Raw genomic sequence first — 25,644 nt, forward strand, 5'->3', positions numbered from 1 at the left:
AACATGAGTTCATCGCATTGGAGTTAGTGTATTGTTAACTTTTTAAGGAACTGCCAAATTGTTTCTCAAAGTGTCTGTCCCATGTTGCACTTTGGCAGTGCAGCTTTGCATTCTTACCAGCCAGTGGTAGGGTAGGTGTTTAAAAGAATCATCCCATCAAATGTGTTTGGCAGTAGCTCATTTTGGCTTTAATACATATTTACTTAATGTTAGCTTTTCTTGTCTTTTCAGATATCTAATTGCTAGTCTATTGTTTCTTATTGTTTTTCCTTGGCATGGTGTTTTAAAGATTTTGGGGGATGTGTATCGGGGATTGAACTCATGACCTTGCACTTACCAGGCAAGCACTTAAAACATTGAATCCCCAGCCCAAAGATTCTTTACATATTTTAGAAATCCTTTATCAGATAGATAATCTACAAATACTTTTTTCTAGTCCATGGCTCTTCTTTTACATTATCTTAATGGTGTTTTCTAAACCACTGAAATTATTATATTTATTTGTTTTCATTTAGGCCATGTTTTAGTTACCTATGGCTAAGAAATCATTACTGACTCAAAATAGCAAGGTTTATTTTTTCCATTTTTAAATGTTTTTGGTTAATGAAGAGTGTACGATCAGAGAAGAGAATTTGGGGCTTTTAAAAACCTATCATTGGTCGGTGGAGTGGGTCCAGCAGTGGCCCGGAACTGTCTTCTTTTGGTCTTTTTCCTTTTTATGGGTACCAGGGATCGAACTCACGACTGCCTGCTTTCAAGGCAGGCGTTTATGCTGCTGAGCTAAACCCCCAGCCCCAGGACCTGTCTTCTTTGCCTGGGGTCCAGGCTCTGGCTCCCTGTTGGGAGGAGTGGGTCCAGCAGAGGTGGGGTACTCTTCTCCACCAGGGGGCCAGGCTCTGGCTCCCTGTCCCACGAGTCCGAAGGGAGAAGCCCGCCCCAGTCTGGCGAACTCTTTTCTCCACCAGGGGCCAGGATCCAGCTTCCTATCAGGTCAAGTGGGCCCAGAGGAGGCGGGGAGCCCCATTCCAGCCCAACGGAGCTCTCTTCTTTACCTAGGGACCAGGCCCAGACTTCCTGTTGAGATCAGTGAGTAAGGAGGAGGCAGGGAATTCCATCCCAGCCTGGCTGACCTCTCTCCCTCACTTGGAACAACACTTGAAGCTCGACAATATAGGAAAATGACAAAATGAAAGACAGTCTCAAAAAGGCAGTCTCAAACATCCAGCCCATCCCAAGAAAACCTAGGAGCCATGTACATAGAAGAAAATACATGCCACATAACTGAAATAACTGAAATAATAGTAACTGAAATAAAGAAGCAACTCTTGGGAAGCCTTAAAGGAATTTAAACTAGAAATAATCTCTCAGGTAAAAGAAGAAATGATAAAAGAAATGAAGGAGATGCTGAATATATCTAAAGAAGATACAATTAAAAAATTGGAGGAGATAAACAAAAAGATAGAATCCCTGAATGAACAATATAAGAAACAAACAGAATATATAAAGCAGATGCAAAGAGATATACAGGAAACTCCATCAAAAGCTGTAAAAACTGCCTCAATGAATGTGAAGATAGAATTTCAGACCTCGAAGACAAGATTGCAGCCCGTGAACAGGAAAGGAAAGATCTTTTAAAAATAACAAGAAATCAGGAAATTTCAATTCAACACCTGCAAGATGACGCAAAAAGGAACAACATAAGGTTAATAGGGATAAATGAAAAAGAAGGGAACAACATAAAGGATTTCAAGAGGATATTTAGAGAAATAATAGTTGTAAATTTCCCAAACATGAGATTGGAAACTGATATCAAGATCAATGAAGCATATTGAACTCCAAATAGCCATAACCAAAATAAAACTACACCCAGACACATAATTAGGGCCATCCCAGAAATCGAACAAAAGAATAGAATATTAAAAGCTGTCAGAGAGAAAAGACAGATCACCTATAAAGGAAAGCCTATCAGAATCACAGCAGACTTCTCAGCACAAACAATAAAGTCAAGAAGAGCATGGAGTGAAGTATTTCAGATCTTAAAGGAAAATGATTTCCAACCTAGACTGATATACCCTGAAAAACTGTCCTTCAAAATGGATGGAGAAATAAGATACTTCCATGACAAAGAACAGCTGAAAAACCACATGATCACCAAGCCAACCCTGCAAAGAATACTGAAAGACAGCCTAGACACATTTATGAAAAAACCACTAAACAAAGCAGACAATTAAACAGAACTGAAAGATAAAGATGCAACAGCAGAAAGATAACATGTCAACAATAAACCAATATATAACAGTTATAACCATTAATGTAAATGGTCTCAATGCACCAATTAAAAGAAACATACTGGCAGAATGGATCAAGAAACAAAATCCAACCATATGTTGTCTACAAGAAACCCATCTAACCCAAAAGGATATCCACAGACTGAAAGTCAAAGGATGGAAAACAATACTTCATGCAACAAGAACCCCAAAAAAAGTGGGGGTGGCTATTCTGTTTGCAGACAATGTGAACTTCAAGCCAATAATGACCAGAAGGGATAAAGAAGGTCACTACATACTGGTTAGGGGGAAAACTCCAAGAGGAAGAGATAACTATCTTAAATATATATGCACCAAATTCCAAAGCACCCAGTTATATAAAACAAGTACTAACAGCAATGAAAAACCAAGTTAACAGTGACACAATTCTAATAGGAGATCTTAACACACCATTGACACCAATGGACAGATCAACCAGACAGAAAATCAGCAAAAAAATAAAAGAACTGAATCGCACCTGTGAACAAATAGACTTAATAGACATATACAGAGTATTCCATCCAACAACAACAGAATACACATTCTTCTTAGCAGTGCATGGGTCATTTTCTAAAACTGACCATATATTAATTCACAAAACATATCTAAATAAATACAAAAGGGTTGAAATCATCGCTTCCATGCTTTCAGACCGTAGCGCTATGAAATTAGAAATTAATGATAAAAGATATTACAAAATTCCTACAAACACATGGAAACTGAATAACTCACTCTTGAGTAATCAGTGGGTCACAGAGGAAATTAAAGAAGAAATTATACACTACCTACAAGAAAATGAAAACACAAATACCCTGAAAAACTTACTGGAATCTGTGGGATGCAATGAAAGCCATCCTCAGAGGAAAATTTATTGCACTGAGTTCCCACATCAGGAAAACAGAATGAATACAAGTAAATAACCTGATGCTACACCTCAAACAGCTAGAAAAAGAAGAGCAAGTCAAGCCCAAAGCCAAAAGAATAGAGGAAATTATAAAAATCACAGCAGAAATCAACGCAATAGAGACTAAGAAAACAATCCAAAGAATCAATGAATCAAAAAGTTGGTTATTTGAAAGAATTAATAAAATTGATAAGCCCCTAGCCAACCTTATTTTAAAAAAAGGGAAGAAAAAGCTCAAATTCATGCAATAAGGAATGAAAGAGGAGAAATCACTACAGACCCTATAGAAATACAGAAAATCATCAACACCTATTTCGAAAACCTCTACTCTCAAAGGTTTGATAACACAGAGGAAATGGACAGATTCCTAGAAGCATACAAAATACCAAAGCCAGGTCATGAAGATGTAAAACTACTGAATAACCCAATTTCTATTAATGAAATTGAAAATGTAATTAAATCCTTACCTACAAAGAAGAGCCCAGGCCCAGACGGATTCACTGCAGAATTCTACAAGAAATACAAAGAAGCCCTAATGCCAACACTCCTCAAACTCAAAGAAATTGAAAGGGAAGCAATTCTTCCTAAGTCATTCCTGGAAGCAAATATTACTCTAGTACCAAAACCTGAGAAGGACCCAACTGAAAAAGAGAACTACAGACCAATCTCCCTAATGAACACAGATGAAAAAATCCTCAATAAAATATTGGCAAATAGGATGCAGCAAATCATCAAGAAGATCATACAGCATGACCAAGTGGGATTCATCCCAGGCATGCAGGGATGGTTCAATATACCTAAATCAATAAATGTAATACACCATATCAATAGAGCCAAAAGTTAAGAACCACATGATCATTTCTACAGATGCAGAAAAAGCTTTTGACAAGGTCCAACATTCATTCATGATAAGAACCTTGCATAAAATTAGAATAGATGGTCTTTACCTCAATATAATAAAGGCCATCTATGCCAAACCAACAGCCAATATCATACTAAATGGCCAAAAATTGAAGGCCTTTACTTTAAAATCAGGCACAAGAAAAGGATGTCCCTTATCACCACTCCTATTTAATACAGTGCTGGAAATACTAGCCAGAGCAATTAGACAAGAGAGAGAAATAAAAGGCATAAAGATAGAAAAAGTAGAAGTTAAGCTATCATTATTTGCAGATGACATGATACTCTATATAGAAGATCCCCAAAACTCCATTGAAAGACTGGTAGGTATAATAAATAAATTCAGTAAGGTAGCTGGATATAAAATCAATACAAAAAATCAATAGCATTCCTATACACTAACAACAAAGTCACAGAGAGAGAAATAAGAGAAGCCACACCCTTCACACCAGCAACCAAGAAAATGAAATATCTAGGAATTACTCTCACGAAAGAAGTGAAAAACCTGTACAAGGAAAATTATAATATACTGAAAAATGAAATTGAAGATGATCTCAGAAAATGGAAAGACATCCCTTGCTCATGGATAGGAAGAATAAATATTGTGAAAATGGCCATTCTCCCAAAACTTTTATACAGATTCAATGCAATCCCAATAAAAATACCATCAACAAACCTCACGGAACTCAAGAAATCACTCCTAAAATGCATCTGGAGTGAGAAGAGACCTAGAAGAGCAAGGACAGTTCTAAGCACCAAAGGCAAGGCAGGAGGTATCACAATCTCTGACTTGAAGTTATACTACAAAGCTACTGTAATAAAATCAACATGGTACTGGAACCAAAACAGAGCCAAAGATCAGTGGAATAGATTAGAAGATACAACCACAACTACAAACACACTCAGCAACCTTATCTTCGATAAAGGGGCCAAACATGTTCACTGGGAGAACGACAGTCTCATTAATAAATGATGCTGGAAAAACTGGCTTTCCAAATGCTGAAAACTAAAACTAGGTCCATGCCTATCACCATGTACTAAAATAAAATCTAAATGGATCAAAGATCTAAATATTAAAACAGAAACACTAAATCTATTGAAAAACAAATTGGGTAAAAACCTTGGAGACATAGGAGTAGGTAAAGAATTCATGAATAGGACTCAAACTGCACGGGAAATACTTCCCAGAATCAGTAACTGGGATCACCTCTTATTAAAAAGTTTCTGCATGTCAAAAGAAATTTCCAGCATAGTGAAAAGAAAACTCACAAACTGGGAAAAAATCTTAGTGAACTTAGTCCTTAGACAAAGGACTTCTGTCTAAAACATATAAAGAATTTTAAAAAAAATCAGACCCTCAAAATTCAAAGACCCAATCCAAAAGTGGGCATCTGAGATGAATAAACAATTCTCTGATGAAGAAATACAAACGGCAAATAAATATATGAAAAAATGTTTAGCATCATTAGTCATTAGAGAAATGCAAATTAAAACCACACTGAGATTTCATCTCACTCCTGCAAGAATGGCCAAGATCAAGAAAACCACCAACAACAAATGCTGGAGAGGCTGTGGGGAAAAAAGGAACTCTCCTGCACTGTTGGTGGGAGTGTAGACTAGTGCTACCATTATGGAGGTCAGTCTGGAGATTTCTTGGAAAACTGGGACTGGAATCCCCATTTGACCCAGCTATACCACTTCTAGGCATATTTCCAGAAGAACTGAAAGCATCATACCACAGTGATATAAGTGCACCCTTGTTTATAGCAGCACAATTTGTAATAGCCAGATCTTGGAAACAACGTAAGTGTCTGTCAACTGAAGAATGGATAAAAAAGTTGTGGTATTTTTATACAATGGAGTACTACTCAGCTATAAAGAATGATCACATTGAGACATTTATAAATAAATGGACACAGCTTGAGACTATACTCATAAGTGAAATAAATCAAACTCATGTATAAATACTGAATAGTTTCCCTAGGGTAAGAAATGATAAGAATACATAAAAGTATATGGTATTCATGATTCCCAATCATATTGGTTTGAAGCCATATAATGTTTCCACTCATTAACTGCAATGGTTTTAACCTGGGTTGTTCGATTTTAGTATCTATGATAATACAAATAGCTATTTTGAAGAAAACAACACAACATTAAAGCTAGTGATGATTTAATATCATCTTGTTTTGAAGTCCCATCAGGCTATGGTACATCTGTTTCCACTGGTTTTAACATGTTGTATCTTACTATATTTCACTACATGCTATAGTATAAACAAAATTCTTTATAGGCAAAGAGATAATAAAGAAACCGTTGTTCGTTTTCTATTAGCTGGTTCTAAATACCCTGTAATTCTTGCATTCTCTTGAATGGCTTCACACTGTCTTGATATGCTTGATGTTATAACATACGAAGTTACACTCATAATTCAAGGAAAGAGGCACTATGGCGACTACTAGTATGTTAGATTATCTGGTGGTGAAATACAATGATGCTAGAATGGTTCGGTTCTGCCCTGTGTTGTTCTGTTACAATGTCCTCTCTTATCTCAATCCCCCCCTTTTTAAAATTAATCTATTTTCTCTCATTTTATTAATTAAAGGAAAACTAAATTAAAAATAGCGGGACATTAGTAACTTTCTTCGTTTTCCTATTAATCTGATTTGAACCCCAGTATTGCTCTCCCCATCTGTTCTGTTTGATTATCCTATATTCTATTTTGTTTGATAGTATCAAGTTTGAGGATATAAGCAACCATTTTAAGGCAATAAGATATACTATGATGCCCATTATGGTTTGATTATTATCCTTTTTTGAAGTCCTGCAAGGTCTTCAGTGTAGGTTTTATTGGTCTTGTTCTGTACCGTTTTGATCAATTCTATTATACCTGATGATATAGACAACTCAATTTAAAAATAGCAAGAGGCACAATGGTAATCACTTTTGATCACCTGGTATTCTATTTTTGTATCATGTACTATGCCTACCCTTCTGTTCTAATTGACTCTGTTTTGCTTAGTCACATTTGGGTTTTATTCTATTCAAAAAAAGTGGGAGTAATAAAACCCAAAGAGTCTAATTGCTATTGTAAAAAAGAGAGGAAAGGAAGGTGGTCTAAGGGACATAACTGCAGGTATGTTTGAGTGTGTAGGATGGAAAACCATATTACTGAGCTTTTGTTGGATCATTGAACGGAACTGTCTCCAATATCACTGTATGAATGTCCACTTTATATGCTTTAATTTTGTAATTTGGACAACTGTTCCTGGGAAGATAATATGTAACCTATTAACTGGTGATTTCTTACTGTATATTTTTTTTCTTGAAATGCTGTATTATTTGTACCCTTTTACTGCTTTTTTATGTCCTTTCTTTTTTTCTCTTTAAATAAAAAAAACCCCTATCATTGTGTTTCCTTGTGTTATTTATGTAGCAAATGGCTGCATTTTTATTTTTTAAAAAGATCTATTTATCATCCTTAGGTATATTTACTCTAAATAAAAAATTAGGAATCAAAGAATATGTCCAAAATCTGATCTCCATGAGCACCAATCAATTTAAAATAGCTTTTTTTTTTTTGGTACCAGGAATCAAACTCATGACCTTGCACTTGCCAGACAAGCAGTGAGCCATTGAGCTGTATTGTATCATAATCAGTTATATTCGGGATTCTTTCAGAGGTTCTGGACAAATCAGTAAAAGAAAAATCAAAACAAATACTATAGTGACTCTAAAAGAAGGGTGAAAGCAAAATAACATTAATTAAGAGTAATAAGATTATTTTGTAGACTGTCAGATAGTCTACTGACAATGAGAACAAATGTTTAACAACTCTTTAAAATTCCTGTATAAAGTCTCAATCTAAAAGTTACATAGTACTTAATAAACCATTAGTAATTTTCAAAAATTATTTCAAACATAATCAAAATATCCAATTCCAAATTTCAACAAATATAGTATATGTCTTTTGGTATAGAAAAACTTAAATTATTTGAAAGGACCCACAGATTAAAATAGAAGAATAAACTGCTTCTATGAATAGAAAACTGAAATGCTGAAGATAAATTCAAAGTCTTATTTCGAGAGTAGTTTAGTGAACTTTGAACAGTTGATGTTACAATTTACATGAAAAACAAAAGACAAGAAAGTCTAAGAATATTGAGAGTAGAATATTTTCTCCAGGAGATTTGGTATGAATTGTCACCTATCTTGTGACAACTTCTTAAAGATCACACTGATATGCCTTCTATTGTGTAGTCCTTTGGCAGGCTGTGGCGGTGTAATTATCTCTACCATGTGGTTATTTCTACCATAACTGCTTGAGATTTGTCTTTACCGCTTACACTGCTTCACTGTGCTGCGAGCTGACTACGTAGCTCATCCTTAAATACCAGACTGCCTCATAGTGCCTGGCTTGATAGTAAGCAATTAATAAATGTCAGATTTTTGCTCTGCTGTATTGTTACTATTGCTTTGTAAGGGGAAATTATTCTTTTCATTAGGTTTCCCTCCTTTTCTCCAGTCTCTGCAGAAGATATAAGGTTGGTTATTGCCCATGCTCTCTTGCCTGTGGCTATTTTTAAAGCCATTTCCAAAGTAGTTATTTGTCTATACTCTAGGGTTTCTTTAGTGTTGTTAAATCATACATTAGTAATCATTACAGAATTCCTCACCTGAAAATACCTTAGATTTTATGTGTTTACTTTCCCTTTCATAGATAAGAAACAGATGAAGAGTATTCAGATTTTAAAAATATATATTTTCAATTATATTTTATCTATTGCACATTATTTCTTGACATCCATGAAGTTAAGCAAATTGAAATTCCTCAAACTGATTACTTATATTCGGACAATGAACATATTCAAGAAATTAATAATTTAGAAAAGTACATAGATGCTAAATGAATACTCAGTTATAATACATGATGTTTGAATAGTGATAGATATTATTTTTGCCTACAATATTTTCTTTATTCTACTTCAAAATTATGCTTTACTTCATTATATGTTTTTGAGAATTGAAAGAACAAAAATGAGAGGCTAGTCAAGAGAATTTTAGCTCAATCTCACAACCTAAAAAAAAAAAAAGTCTTATTTGTGCAAGTTATCCTGTGTTGTTATGTTTAAGGAAAAGTTATGTAACCTTTTGATTTCAGTTACTTCTTTCATTAAGGAAACAATTCTGAGTAACATTATTTATTTCCTTTTGGAACCTCACCAGGTGAAAGATAATTCTAATTTTATGTATCTTGGCTAACAGAAAAATTTGGCTTTGGCTTTGCGATTTATACATCCTGTTTGCATTCTCTCACATTGGGAGCAGATTTCCTATTTGATTATACAATAGCTTACTCCATGCCTCTACCCCCTCCCCGTTTTTCTTGTGGAATTACTTATGTCCCTACAGTTAATTTATTGAAGTTTTAATTATTGTCACAGCATAGCCAATATATTTCATGTTTTGGTAATGTTTGGAGAAAGTCTTTTTGTGAGAACATAAACTATCAATGGAAAAGAAATACCTATATTTTGAGACCTATTCAATAAGTAACATTATTGTTGTGTTAAGGCATTATTAATATCTTCATATATGAGGAATCAACTTCAAACAAAAGAGAAAGTTTAAAAGATTTAGCAAATACAGTTCAATAAAAGTAAAGGGAGTTGATATTGGTAACAAATATCTTCAAAGTGTACAGTCAAAGGAGTTTTACACAGGATACTATCGTACTTGATCAAAATAAGTGTGGACTAACTGTGTGTCGATATGAAGAGTAGTTACAGTTTGGACAACAGGAACTGATGACCCCCAGGACATGGGGATGCTTCCTCCATGGCGAAGGGCAGGGGCGGATCATCACTGAAAAATGGCTATTCATTGTGTTCTGTAAAAGAAATCATACTTTCATTCTCTTACTACTTTGCAAAAGAAGATGGAAGGTTAGAGATTTCATGAGCTTCTAAGAAATTTCAGCACACCAAAAAGATGATTTAATAGTAATATATGTCATAAAATTATAATAGTTAGCAAATGGTGCTATGAAATAAATAAATACCAGAAGTTGAAACATAGGCACCTTTGCATATATAGAAGAGGGCTGTGGTCCCATTATTCTTTAGTTTTTCTAAAAATTCTGCACATTGAATAAATACAAATGCATAAATAGTTAATTTGCCTCCACTCAACAGACAAAAATTTTTCTTCTAACTTACCAATCTAATACTAAGCATGAAAGAGCATTTTTAAAAGCCGTCTTGTTTTAGATTGAGTATATGCTCACGTTTTCCATTTCTTTATTCATTTTTGTTACTATTTATGTAATGTGGAAAAGAATGGTCAGAAACGTTGTTGAGCCAACCATTAAGCTTCGAGATTTAAAAGGAAAGAAAGGGTGGGGAGCATACTGAGTAAAGCGTGCAGTTTAGTACTGGTACATTCATAGAGGAATTTCAGCAGACAGGTCACAATGGGTAGGATGTTTCTCTTCTGCCATTCATAGAATTTCAATGGTAGATCAGTGTTTTCAGATAATGTTACAAAAAGAAAAAATTAAAAGACTAGTAGTATAAGTCCCATCTCCAGGATCATTTTCATTTATGCTTTGCACTTACATTGTTTAGGTAACAAATCCCATGAAATATACATCATTTCAGAACTTTACAATGTTCTTTCCTACCAGTTTGTTACTGAGGTGTGGCTTTCTTCTGCTTTACTTTGACAAAATGATCTACAGCCAGGCGACAGGGACATAGCTGTGTCTGAGGCAGCTGACAGTTTTGCTTTTTGTTTATCGGTTTATTTGTCCTTCTCCTCCTAGTCTTTCTCCCCCTTCCTCTTAGTCTCTCTAGTATTTCTTCCTTACATTATGCAGCACAGATGAGCCCAAAGATACTACGGTGCGGTCATTTTTAAAAACTTACTGTGCATTATTAAAATTGGCTTTTCAAAGTATTTTTATTCCCTACCAAAAAAAGAAAAAAGAAAGTTGGCCTAATTTAACTTGAAAAGAACAGTCTGGTTTAGATTGTTGAGCAAATCATTTCAGTATAAATGGGGCACTGATGATGGGGTTATACTTGAGCCAGGCTTGTGGCTTCTTCTGTTTTCCTTTATTTTCCTCTTCTAGCCACAGAAGTAATAAACAAGCTTAAAGAGAAGGTTTCTCCAAGGGTGTGGTGCAAGGATTCTGAGTCCTTTGGTCTGTGAGGACACATGAACAGATAAGTTTCTATTTAGAGTCATTAGAGTAAGTAGCTAATTAAAGGCTTCTTGGCACCTAAGTGCTGCAAACAGGCTGAAAGGCCTCTGCTGTCCACAAGCTTGAAGTTCTGCCAGTGTGAACAGGCCAGACAATTTTTGACGTTAGGAAGGTGGTCACATTGGGTTTTATTTAGCTTTGGGAAGTGCAACTACATATTAGGCAAGAATGAACAGAAGCACTTCATTCACTCAGAGGGAACATAATGTGTATCTAGGTATCTACACTTCTTCCAGTCATTCTGAATTGTATTTTTCTTTAGTTGTGTTTTAAAAATTGGTATTCAATAAAAATTTTAACATAGACATAGTATTTATACTCCAGATGGTTAGGATCAATTTCTTTAAGCTTAAAATCAAGACCTTTGACATCTGATTTTCCCTTAGGGATATTAGTCAGACTTTGCTGGAAACTAGTCACTAGTCTGCTGATGATTTACTCCAGATACCCAAAAGTGAGAATATTCATACAACTTTTCTAGAGAAAAATCTTGGTATGCATTTTGTGATTTGACTCTGATTCTGAAACAGAGCAAACAGAAGGTGGCAAATCCTAAGCGGGCAGTCCTTTCTCTCTGTTTGGTAGTGCTTTGTGACTCTTTGCAATCACTGCTGCAGAATCTGTGACTGCCGGTGTGGTTCCCACTGACGCACTCTATCTTTCTCTCCAGGCCCTGTTCTTGTCTGGTCTAGACCTGCTGCTGCAAGAGTGGGCTTGACTGCAAGCAAGACAAAACAAGTTGAGAAAGAATCTTTTTCTTACGCTTTTTAAGTCTGCATTCGAGTTATCTTGGACACTGCCAGTCAACAGGGAATGTCAGAGTTTTTCTGCGAAAGATGCCAATTCTTCTGACTGAATGTGACGTTTCCAGGAGAATCTAGATCTGAAAAGGAAATAAATGTCTGAGAAATGACACATGGAAGGAAACACTTTCTCTAAACTGGATAAACAAATTTCCCTTGCGCCTGGAGAAACAGAAATGAATAGTCTCAAGCCCAAATTGGCATACAGTGCTTGCTATGCTCTACATTTTTGTTTTCCTGAAATGTGTGTTGAAATTCTAACCTCCAAGGTTATTAGGAGGTGAATCTTTTGTGTTAGAGTCATATGGCGTAATCCTATTCCTGAATAGGATTAGTGTCCTTACAAGAGAGATTCAAAGAGAATCACCTCACCTCACACCAAGTGAAGAGAGTGAGAAGATGCTGAATCTTCTAGCAACTCGATCTGATCTTAGACTTTTTAGCTTCCAAACTTTGCAATATATTTCTGTTGTTATAGGGTACCCCATTCATGAAATTTGTGTATCAACTCCAGAGACTAAAGTGATACCAAATGGTAAATCCATCTTAGCAACTGTCCATAGTTTTGGGGTGAGGCAGTTTTGTCCTGTTTAATAAAGCAGGGTGTACACTCTTGCTAATGATGCAATGCCTACTGCTAACTACCTTTTTCAAAGGGATATTATGTTGGTGTCAGCAACACTTAAAGAACTGGTGGAAAGGCAGCAGTAATATTAGGAACAATATGGGGGAAGGTGGTTTTGTTGCAACATGAGGTTGATGTGTCATATGAGTAACCTAAATGTGTGACTGGAGGGGTTGCTAAGGCAACAAAGTAGCAACAGAAACATGATTTTGATGCAGGAAGGTTGGCTGTTAGCCAGGTTAATGGATGTAGTGGATAAGAGTTGATGAAAAGCACTAGCTTATCCCAACTTGACCCAACCTAACCTTCTATTAAACAGAATGTCAGAGAGAAGAAAATACTAAGTTCTGGATTTCCAATATTTATACTAGTCAAGAGTTATTTACCCCCATTGTTCATTCAGTTGTCCTACTCAGCATTAGTGGCTTCATCAACATAATAATTATTTAATTTTCTTAGTGAGAAATAGCATGTTTCATGAGCTCTTGAGTCTGAAAGCTAAAATAAACCCACTTTTTTCCCTCTCTGTCTCTGTCTCTGTCTCTTTCTTTCTTTCTAGTATTAAAGATTGAACCCAGGGTCAGTCCTGAGCTATACACCTATCCTTTGTTCTTCCTGAGACAGAATCTTGCTAAGTCACTAAGTTGTCCAGATTTGTTGTGATTTTCTTGCCTTAACCTCTCAGAATGCTGGAATTACAGATGTGATTCATCAGGTCCAGCTAAAAAATTCTTGCTTGGACTCTCAAGTCTCTGTTCTGTCACTTGTTAACTTACAGTAATAAAAAGTGCTAATAACTATCAATGTATAGAAATGTTTTAAGAATTAAGTATCATAATATTAGCTAACATTATATTAATGAAATTTTTTTGTGTTATCAAAGTCACATTATTTCATGTGTCTTCTTTCTTTACTTTCTGATTGCAAGTAGATAAAAAGGGTTGATTGAGTATGGCACCATGGGCAAAAGTGATAACTGATTGATAATGAGTGCAGAGATGTAGCAGGAAATAAAACCCTTTAGTAACAGTATGTAAATTTAGTAACACTATCTTTAGTAACATTATGTAGTTACATTATGTAGTTAGTAGTACATTATGTAGTTAGTAACATTGTGTAGTAACATTATGTAAAGAAATTCACCATTAAGAGTAATACTTTTCCAACATTTCTTACAAACCAATAACCAGTAAAAAGCATAATAGAAAGGAGTTAGAGTTGACACAAATAAAAATGACTTGTATAAAGTTAAATTACAATCATGTTTACCAATAAAATAAATTTGCATTTTGAAAATGTGTAATGCAGAATTCCAAATACTGTATTAAGCTTTAAAATAAGGAATTATATGAAAAGACTAGAGGTAGAGTTGTAACCACAAATTTATTTTTTCCTATCAAGTATGAATCAATTTCTAATAATAGTAATAATTTAATGATAGTAATAGTTTCAACATGACTAAAGATATAATTGGTTAAATGTTAAAGAATTAATTAATCTTTGACTAGAGAAAAATGTATAATAGACTCTTTTAAAAAGTGTGTACATCAGGAAAACAAAAACTTGCGTAGATGTTTCATTATTAAATCTATTGCGACATCATGAGATTAATACAATTTACCTCCGTCCTTACAAGAAATGTGGCCCTTTGCTCTCAGGCATAAATTGTACAGCAAACTCCTGAAGTGTATGTACAGTTTTGGCCAACATTGTAAGTTTCATTTGCACATGAATAAAATTACAGGATCTTGATGTGAACACATATCTAAGCTGTGTGACTTCAGAGAAATTTCTTTAATATATCTGAAACTCAATTACTTAACCAAAAGGGAGAATAAAAATTAAGAATGAGAAGATTCGTACTGAAAAAGTACAAGGGTGCTGGTAGACTCAATAAATATTAGCTTTTCTTCACTTTCACTTTCCTTTTATATCTTTTTTAATTATGGTGTTTTAATATTTTTTTGAAAATTATTATTTTGGTATAAGTATGCTGTTTCTTTCTCTTTTTTATAATACCGTAATCAAGACTTTATTCATATTTATATTGTTCTTAAAATATCTATTGCAAAGGGAAAATATTTTTCTAAACTCATTCAGGACCATATTTTGTATTTATTTTTCTGTTTGGTTTTCTTCTTTTTAAATTTTTTTTTATTTTAAAGAGAATAAAACAAAAGAGAACAGAATAAAGCAAATCAGAACAAAACAATGCAAGCAACGTAACACTTGATAACAAAACAACCGGATATCAACAGTAACTACCATAATTTCTCTTTCTTTGAAATAGTTGAGCATGTCTTCACACACAATAAGATTAAACATAACAAAATAGTATAAAACCATTCAAGAGAATGAAAGCATTACAGGACTTCAAAACCAAATAACAGAAAATGAACAATGGCTATTATATCTCATTTTCCTTAAAAAAATGTTTATATCATCATACATAATAAAATCTAATACACAACAGGATAGAACCAATCAAAACAGAAGAAAAAAAGCATGGTAGGATTTCAAAACAAGATGCCATAATGTCTTGTTTTCTTCAAAATAGCTGTTCATACCATAATACATAATAAAATCAAACAAAACAGAATAAAACCAATACAACCAATGAATGAAAGCATTATAAAACTTCAAAGCAATATAATGGGAAACCATGATTACCATAAAACCTTATGTACTCTTACCATTTCTTTTTTTTTTTTTATTTTATTTAAGAGGAAAAAGAGAAAAACACAAAACAAAACAAAGTGGTGTAAGGGTACACATAATACAGAACTACAAAAAAAAACCATAACAGTAAGAAATCACCTGTTAATAGATTACATATTATCATCTTAACTCTTACCATTTCTTAAAGTAGGGAGACTATATGGTATTTACACATGTGAGTTTGATTTATTTCACTTATGAGTATGGTCTCAAGTTGCATCTTTTTAACTTATAAATATCTTAATGTGCTCAGTCTTTATAGCTGAAGAATACTCCATTGTATAAAAATACCACATCTTTTTTATCCATTCTTCAGTTGATGGGCATTTAGGTTGTTTCCAAGATCTGGCTATTACAAATTGTGCTGCTATAAACATGAGTACACATATATCACTGTGGTGTGTTTTCAAATCTTTTGGGAATATGCTGAGAAGTGGAATAACTGGGTCAAATGGGACTTCAAAACCCAGCTTTTTAAGGAACCTCCAGACTGACCTCCACAGTGGATGTACCAGTCTGCACTCCCACCAGCAGTGAAGAAGAGTTCCTTTTTCCCCACAGCCTCTCCAGCATTTGTTGTTGGTAGTTTTCTCTGTCTTGGCCATTCTTTCTGGAGTGAAATGGAATCTCAGTGTGGTTTTAATTTGCATTTCTCTAATGACTAATGATGCTGAACATTTTTTCATATATTTATTTGCCATTGTATTTATTTCTCTGAGAACTGTGTATTCATCTCAGATGCCCATTTTTGGTTTGGGTCTTTGAATTTTGGGGCCTGATTTTTAAAAATTCTTTATATGTTCTAGACAGAAGTTCTTTGTCTGAGGGACACAGTTCACTAAGATTTTTTCCCAATTTGCAGGTTTTCTTTTCACCATGTTGGAGATTTCTTTTGAGATGCAGAAATTCTTTAATAAGGTAAAATCCCAGTTATTGATTCTGCAAAGCATTTCCCATGTGGTTTGATTCTTGTTCATGAATTCTCTAACTACCTCTACGTCTTCAAGATTTCTACCTACTTTATCTTCCAAAAAATTTAGTATTTCTGTTTTAATATTTAGTTCTTTGATCCATTTAGACTTCAGTAATTACATGGTGATAGGCATGGGTCTAGTTTTAGTTTTCGGCATATAGAGAACCAGTTTTTCCAGCACCATTTATTAAAGAAACTATCTTTCTTTCAGTGAACATGTTTGACCCCTTTATCTAAGATAAGATGGCTGAGTGTATTTGTAGTTGTGGTTGTATCTTCTAATCTATTTCACTGATATTCAGGTCTGTTTTTATTCCAGTAACCTGTTGGTTTTATTACAATAGCTTTGTAGTATATTGTGATGCCTCTTGCCTTGCCTTTGTTGCTTAGAATTGCCTTTGCTATTCTAGGTCTCTTCTGGTTCCAGATGAATTTTAAGAGTGATTTCTTTAGATTTGTGAGGTATGCTAGTGGTATTTTGATTGGAATTGCATTACATCTGTATAACAATTTTGGGAGAATGGCCATTTTCATGATATTTGTTCTTCATAGCCATTTAACAAGGGATGTCTTTCTATTTTCTGAGATCTTCTTCAATTTATTTTTTTCAGGGAATTATAATTTTCCCTAAATAGATCTTTTGCTTCTTTTGTTAAATTGATTCCTAAGTATTTCATTTTTTTGATGCTATTCTGAAGAATTTGGCTTCTCTTATTTCTCTCTCAGTTATTTTGTTGTTATTGTATAGAAATGCTATTGATTTTTGAGTGCTGACTTTATAGTCAGCTACATTACTGAACTTATGTATGTACCTAGGAGTCTTTCAATAGAGTTTCAGGGTCTTCTATGTAGAATATCATGTCCTCTGCAAGTAATGATAATTTAACTTCCTCTTTTCCTATCCTTACTCCTTTTATTTCTCTCATTTGTCTAATTGCTCTGCCTAGTATTTCCAGCACTATATTGAACAGGAGTGATGATAATGGAAATCTTTGTCTTATTCCTGATTTTAGGGTAAAGACTTTCCGTTTTTAGCCATTTAATATGATGCTGGCTGTTGGTTTTTCATAGAGGGCCTTTATCACATTGAAGCAAGTACCATCTATTCCAATTCTCTGTAAGTTTCTTATCATGAATAAGTGTTGGACAATATTAAAAACTCTTTCTGCATCTATAGAAATGATCATGTGAATGTTATTTTTGGCTCTATTGATATGGTGGGTTACATTTATTGATTTACATATGTCGAACCATCCTGCGTTCCTGAGATGAATCCCACTTGGTTGTGGTGCGTGATCTTCTTGATTATTTGCTGTATTCTATTTGCCAATATTTTATTGAGAATTTTTGCATCTATGTTCATTAAGGAGATTGGCCTGTAGTTCCCTTTTTAGTTGGGTCTTTCTCAGGTTTTGGTACTAAAGTAATATTTGGTACTAAAGTAATATTCCAGGAATGAGTTAGAAAGAATTTCTTCCCTTTCAATTTCACTGAAGAGCTTGAGGAGTGTTGGCACTATGTCTTTTTAAATTTCTTGTAGAATTGTGCGGTGAATCCGTTTGGGACTGGACTTTTCTTTGGTGGTAAAGATTTGACTACATTTTCAATTTCATTAATAGAAATTGAGTTATTCAGCAGTTTTACATCTTTTTGACCCAGCTTTTGGTATGTCATATGTTTCTAGGAATCTGTCCATTTCTTCTGTGTTATCAAGCCTATGAGTGTAGAGGTTTTCAAAATAGGTATTTATGATCTTCTGTATTTCCACAGAGTCTATAGTGATTTCACCCTTTTTATTCCTTATTACATGCACCTGAGTTTTTTCTTTCCTTTTTTAATAATGTTAGCTAGAGTCTTATCAATTTTATTTAATCTTTCAAAGAACCAACTCTTTGATTCATTTATTCTTTTTATTATTTTCTTAGTCTCTATCGTATTAATTTCTGCTTTGATCTTTATAATTTCCTCCCTTCTTAGGGCTTTGGGCTTGACTTGATCTTCTTTTTATAGATGTTTGAGGTGTAGCATCAGGTTGTTTATTTGTGCTCATTCTGTTTTCCTGATGTGGGAATTCCCTGCAATAAATTTTCCTCTAAGGACTGCTTTCATTGCATCCTACAGATTCTGGTAAATTGTATTTGTATTTTCATTTGCTTATAGATATTAATTTATTCTTTAATTTCCTCTGTGACCCACTGATTGCTCAGGAGTGTATTAATCAGTTTCCATGTATTGTTGGTTTTTTGCAGTTTCTTTCATCATTAATTTCTAGTTTCATAGCACTATGATCTGATAGCATGCATGGGATAATTTTGATTCTTTTACATTTACTTAAGTGTGTTCTATGGGCTAGTATATCATCTGTTTTAGAGAATGCCCCATGTGCTGCTGAGAATGTATGTTCTGATGTTGTTGGATGAAATGCTCTGTATAGGTCTACCAAGTTCATTTGTTCACAGGTGTGAATCAGTTCTGTTATTTCCTTGCTGATTTTCTGTCTGGTTGATCTGTCCTTTTGTGTCAATATGTGTTAAGGTCTCCTGTTACACATGTGTAATTTTTTTTGTATAGCTAGGTGCTCCCAAATTTGGTGCAAATATATTTAAGATCATTATCCCTTCCTCTTGAAGTTTTCCCCTAACCAGTATGTAGGGACCTTTTTGATCATTCTTGAAGTTCATATTATCTGCAAACAGAATAGCTACCCCTGCTTTTTTGGGGGTTCCTATTGCATGAAATATTGTTTTCCATCCTTTGACTTTCAGTCTCTGAGTTTCCTCTTGGGTTAGATGGGTTTCTTGCAGACAGCATATGGCTGGATGTCATTTCCTGATCCATTCAGTCAATCTGTTTCTTTTAATTGGTAAATTGAAGCCATTTACATTAATAGTTATAACTGTTATGTATTGTTTTACTTTCGACATGTTATCTTTCTTCTGTTGATTCTTTACCTTTCTGCTCTGTTTAATTGGCTGCCTTGCTTAGTGTTTTTTTTTTTCCTATATCTATCTGGAATATCTTTCAGTATTCTTTGCAGGGTTAGTTTGGTGATCATGAAGTTCTTCAGTTCTTTGTCAAGTATCATATTTCTCCATCCATTTTGAAGGACAGTTTTGCAGGGTACATCAGTCTGGGTTGGAATTCAGTTTCCTTTAGGATCTGAAATACTTCACTCCATGCTCTTCTTCACTTCATTGTTTGTGTTGAGAAGTCTGCTGTGATTTTGATAGGCTTTTCTCTACAGGTGATCTGTCTCTTCTCTTTAACAGCTTTTTAAGATTCTGTTCTTATGTCTCATCACTGCCATGTTGATTATTATGTTTCTGGGCGTAGTTTTATTTTGGTTATGGCTATTTAGAGTTGTATATGCTTCACTGACTTGTATATCAGTCTCCATTCTTTGGGAAATTTTCAGCTATTACTTCTGTAAATAGTCTTTGATATCATATGTGTTGTCCTCTTCTTTTTCATTTATTCCTATCAATCTTATGTTGTTTTTCTTTGCATGATCATGCAGCTGTTAAATTTTTATTTCCTGATTCCTTGCTATTTTTAAAAGATCTTTTCTTTTCACTAGCTGCAATCTTGTCTTTGAGGTCTGAAATTCTATCATCACTTTTGTTGAGGTGGTTTTGCCAACTTTCAATAGAATTTTTGATTTACTGTATATCTCTTTGAATCTGCTTCATGCTTTTTCTTTGTTTCTTATATTGGTCATTCAAGGTTTCCATCTTTTTGCACTGTTCCTTTAATTTTTAACTATTCTTTAGATGTGTTCAGCATTTCTTTCAATACATTTATCATTTCTCCTTTTTTTCAGGAGACTATTTCTGATCTGTGTTCTTTTATAGCTCCCTAGAGTTGTTTCTTTATTTCAGTTGTTACTGTTTCAGGAATTTCAGTTATATGGCTTACATTTTCTTCTGTGTCCATGTCTCCTAAGTTTGCTTGGGATGGGCTGGAGGTTTGAGATTGCATTTTGCTCTTTTGTTTTCATCTTCCTATATTTCTGGGTTTTGAGTGATGTTCCAAAGCTTCCCCCATGTGCACTGGAAATCACTTCATGTGCCTTTGGTCCCGGGACTGAATGGAGGTCGCTGGGCATGGACCATGAGGCCTGCAGGGACATCCTTTGCATCCTTGGGTGATATAGGTGGCTGGGTGGGATCTTACCTGCTGGGAGCAATGTTCCAAAGCTTCCCCAATGTGTGATGCAAATCATCTCATGCACCTTTGGCTCCCGGGACTGAATCAGTATGTTGTTTCTTAATTGAGGGTTACAGAGGCTGACATATGGAGTATTTGCTACTGTGAAATAGTTATTTCTTTAAGGGTGCTGAGGACACATGATAAGAAGTTGCGTGTGTGTGTGTGTGTGTGTGTGTGTGTGTGTGTGTGTGCGCGCGCGCGCGCCAAACCTTTAGATTTCAATACAGATGGTGAACAGGGGAGAATAAGCATGCCCAAGTAGAGACTGAATATAGTGAACACACATCTCCAAGGGTATTTTTTTCATCTACTGATACATATTTGACAATTGCTTTCAAATATATGAAGTGAAGAATGAATTCAAATATATGAAGTGAGGAATGAAAATTGTTGATATTCATGTCAAGAACAAAATGCATTTGTGTGCATGAGTGTGCATACATATGTAAGCATCTGTGCATGTGGTGTGGGTAGAAGAATATAGACAGACAGATGAACAAACAAAAATACTCTCCTCTTCTTCCAGATGTGAGCCTCTGTAACTCTGCTTTCTACATATTTCTTGGATTATCACATCTATTCTTTTGTTTACACTATTATCCTGATAAAACAATAACTTACACAAACTGACTTCCATTATTCCTATTTTCTGGCCATACTTTCACTTAAATACTGAACAGAGTTAAAGTAAAAGCCACTAAACAAACTTTCTTTTTGTATGCACGCAACTGGTGTATGTACATACACATAACCTAGAATAAGAAGCGAAGAATAACTATTATAGTTCTATTGCTATGTCTTGTAGTTTTGATCTGCACAGTCTCCCAAAGTCCATGTGCTAGGGCTTGATTGAAAGCCGATGGGTTTTGGGGCGTGATTATATCAGAAGGGCACTAATCTCATCAATGTATTTATTCACTGATAAATTCATAGCAGAATGAGCTATCAGGCTATAGAGCCCAACTGAAGAGAGGGATAAGAGAGGGAGGCACTGGGGATACACCCTTTTCTGGCTCTCTCTTTGGCTCTTGTCTGCCAGGAGATGTGCTGTGTTGTTCCAATGTAGTCTCCTCACCATGGTGTTTTTCCTTACCATGAGTCCAGACATAGTGGAACTAGGGAACCACGAAACAAAACTCTGAAATTGTGATCCACAATGAATTTCTCTTCCTTTGATCTTCTGTGGTACTTGCCATGACCAAAGAAAACTGGTACGCTATGTATCATTCTCCGAATCCACTTTTTCTTTTTCTTGAAGGCTTATCTTTATTTTAAATCCCTAAATTTGTTGTTCACTATTTCTATGCATCGCTTAATAATTCCATTCTATCTATCAATCCCCCAAAACAATGTGTAACATTGTGCTAAATGTTCCTTAACTTTATAAAGATGATATAATATGGTCTGTATTCTTTTGCAAATTGTTCGTACTGTTCAATAATATATTAATGAGACATCAGTGTGGCTAAGCTAACTCTAGGTCACTCATTTTCATAGCTTTTTAAAATTACATTATCTAGATATGTCAGTTATACTTCATTTATTCAGGTTTCTGCTATAAGGACTAAGGTTGAATTTTTCTTTACTTTTTTTTTTTTTTTGCTAAAATAAGTAATGTCTCCAGGCTATGTAATCCTTAGATGACAAAGGGCTTACAGTTTGTATTGTTTTAACATTGTCTTCCTATCATGTCCATACAAGTTTCTAGTTCTTCTCTGTAAATACATATAAGATTCTTATTTTTCTTTTGTATTCACATCTTGCAACTGTGATTTTAAATTTTATATAAAAATTTCACTGACTCCAGATTAACTTATATTTTGAATATACATAACAATTTATGTTTGTGGTAGATATCATCCCACAATATGAAAGAGCATAAATATAATAAGAAGTTGTCATCATCTTCCACTTGATAGATTCTGGTCTTCCACCTGTTAGACTCTGGTGAACATTTTTCCCATCTCTTCCAATACCCATACTTGTATATTCAAATATACATGAGTTACATTAATTTGAAGTTACTTGCTTGTTAGGCACAGAAACTAATTTCAAATTAGTTTAAACAATTTATTTGCTCATGTAAGCAGAAAATTCAATGGATCTGTGGAAGTCAATCCACCATTCCCAGGGCAATAATGGAGGTTGTTTTTCTTTTGTAGTTCCCAGGTGTTCTGGTCTCTGCTTTGGGGGGCCTCATTTTCACTGAATAAAGACAGACTGTTACTTGCAGAAGCAAATTTGATCATTAATATACCCAGATGAATGTCCTTTAGGCTGAGAAGATTGTGAGTAAATATCTCACTCTTTTTTTTTTTTTTATTTAAGAGGAAAAAGAGAAAAACACAAAACAAACCAAAGCGGCGTAAGGGTACACGCAATACAGAACTACAAAAACAAAACAAAACAAAACAAAACAAAACAAAAAAACTTAACAGTAAGAAATCACCTGCTAGTCGATTACACACTATCTTCTTGAAAATAGTTCCTCAAATCACAGTATCAAAGAACATAAGGTGGACATTCAAACAGGGAGACTGCAAACAGCTGTGTTCAATGTTCCAAAAACATTGATAAAGTCAGCTATTTAACACCCCCAAACACACTTGCTGTTATATCCGTTAGAGCTCTTTTTCTTTTTTTTTCCCCTCTCTTTTTTACAACAAAATTTACACATCTTGGATTTTATTACTCCTTAGTGCTTATTACTTTCTTTGGGGGGGGAAGAATACAGTCAAATATGGCAAAACAAAGCTGACAGTCAATACCAAGGATAGACATAGCACATGGTGTAGAACAGAGTACAAGTTTATCAACAATGGTTATCAACGTTGTCCCTTGTTTCCTTAAAAAGAATTGTCTATCTCATTAGATATTATAAAGTTGGACAAAACAGTAGAGAACAAGACCAATAAAACTTAGGCATTGTAAACATTACAGGACTTCCAAAGAAGACAATAGTCAAACCAGAATGGGTATCTTAGTGAATCTTATTGTCTTCAAAGTAGTTGCCTATGTCTTCAAACTTGATCCTATCATATAGAATGGAACAGAGTCTAATCAGTCAAAACAAGATCGTGGGAGTACTACAGGACTTCAAAACAAGTTAATAGGAAATCAAAAAGAGTTACTATTTATATATCCTAATTTTTTTGAATTTTTTCTTTAAGACAAACATAAGAAATGACTAAATAATTTTTTTTGAAACAATAAGGGGGAGATTGAGATAAAACAGGACATAACAATATAACAATAGAGGTCACAGCATGACTGTTTCAACAACCTAGTACTTCACCACCTTATAACCTGACTTAATAGTAGTTACCATAATGTCTTTTTCCTTGAAATATTTGGATAAAACTTCATATACTCTAGCTTCAAATATTTTCATATCAAGAAGCCCAGAATAAAGCCTTTCTAATTAATGAGTGAAAACTTTATAAGGCTTCAAGGCCACCTAATGGGGAATCATGATTACCACATATTTTTATATATTTGAATCATTATTTACATTAGGGAAACTATTCGGTATTCACACATGCGAGATTGATTTATTTCACTAATGAGTATGGTCTCAAGCTGCGCCCATTTATTGATAAATATCTCAATGTGATCCTTCTTTATAGCTGAATAATACTCCATTGTATAGAAATACCACAACTTTTTCATCCATTCCTCAGTTGATGGGCACTTGGGTTGTTTCCAAGATCTGGCGATTACAAATTGTGCTGCTATAAACATAGGTGCACATATATCACTGTGGTATGATGCTTTCAGTTCTTCTGGGAATATGCCTAGAAGTGGAATAGCTGGAATAAATGGGATTTCCAGTCCCAACTTTTTGAGAAATCTCCAGACAGATCTCCACAAAGGCTGTACCAGTCTACACTCCCACCAGCAGTGCAGGAGAGTTCCTTTTTCCCCACAGCCTCTCCAGCATTTGTTGTCGGTTTTCTTGATCCTGGCCATTCTTTCAGGAGTGAGATGGTATCTCAGTGTGGTTTTAATTTGCATTTCTCTAATGACCAATGATGATGAGCATTTTTTCATGTATTTATTTGCCATTTGCATTTCTTCATCTGAGAATTGCATATTCATCTCAGATGCCCATTTTTGGATTGGATCTTTGAATTTCGGAGGTCTGAGTTTCTTTAATTCTTTATATGTTTTAGACAAGAGGCCCTTGTCTGAGAGAGAGTTCACTAAAATCTTTTCCCAGTTTGTGGGTTTTCTTTTCACTATGCTGGAGATTTCTTTTGACATGCAGAAACTTTTTAATAAGAAGTGGTCCCAGTTATTGATTCTGGGAAGTATTTCTCGTGCGGTTTGAGTCCTGTTCATGAATTCTTTACCTACTCCTTTGTCTCCAAGGTTTCTACCTATTTTGTCTTCCAATAGATTTAGTGTTTCTGTTTTAATATTCAGATCTTTGACCCATTTAGATTTTAATTTAGTACATGGTGATAGACATGGGTCTAGCTTTAGTTTTCGGCAAATGGAGAGCCAGTTTTTCCAGCACCATTTATTAAAGAGACTGTCGTTCTTCCAGTGAACCTGCTTGGCTCCTTTATCAAAAATAAGGTGGTTGAGTGTGTTCGTAGTTGTGGTTGTATCTTCTAATCTATTCCACTGATCTTCAGCTCTGTTTTGATTCCAATACCATGTTGATTTTACTACTGTTGCTTTGTAGTATAACTTCAAGTCAGGGATTGTGATGCCTCCTGCTTTGTCTTTGCTGCTTAGAATTGCCTTTGCGATTCTAGGTCTCTTCTGATTCCAGATGAAATTTAGGAATGATTTCTCTAGATCTATAAGGTATGTTGATGGTATTTCTATTGGGATTGCATTGAATCTGTATAACAGTTTTGGGAGAATGGCCATTTTCACAATGTTTGTTCTTCCTATCCATGAGCAAGGGATGTCTTTCCATTTTCTGAGATCA

General features: G+C 34.6%; 1 long non-coding RNA gene across 1 annotated transcript in view; it reads right to left on the minus strand.

Annotated features, from left to right (window-relative positions):
- Positions 1–8,153: 8,153 nt before the first annotated feature.
- Positions 8,154–25,644, minus strand: part of LOC106028167 (uncharacterized) — a 68,029-nt gene continuing 50,538 nt past the window's right edge. Inside the window, exons 5-6 of the long non-coding RNA XR_001201776.3 lie at positions 12,137–12,257; positions 8,154–10,000 (exon numbers count right to left, since the gene is read on the minus strand). This is a non-coding gene — a long non-coding RNA (uncharacterized LOC106028167). The remainder of the gene's footprint in view (positions 10,001–12,136; positions 12,258–25,644) is intronic.

Source organism: Cavia porcellus, unplaced genomic scaffold (genome assembly GCF_034190915.1).
Source record: "Cavia porcellus strain 051 isolate PalLab524CR breed Dunkin Hartley unplaced genomic scaffold, mCavPor4.1 scaffold_1, whole genome shotgun sequence".
Classification (NCBI taxonomy): domain Eukaryota; kingdom Metazoa; phylum Chordata; class Mammalia; order Rodentia; family Caviidae; genus Cavia; species Cavia porcellus.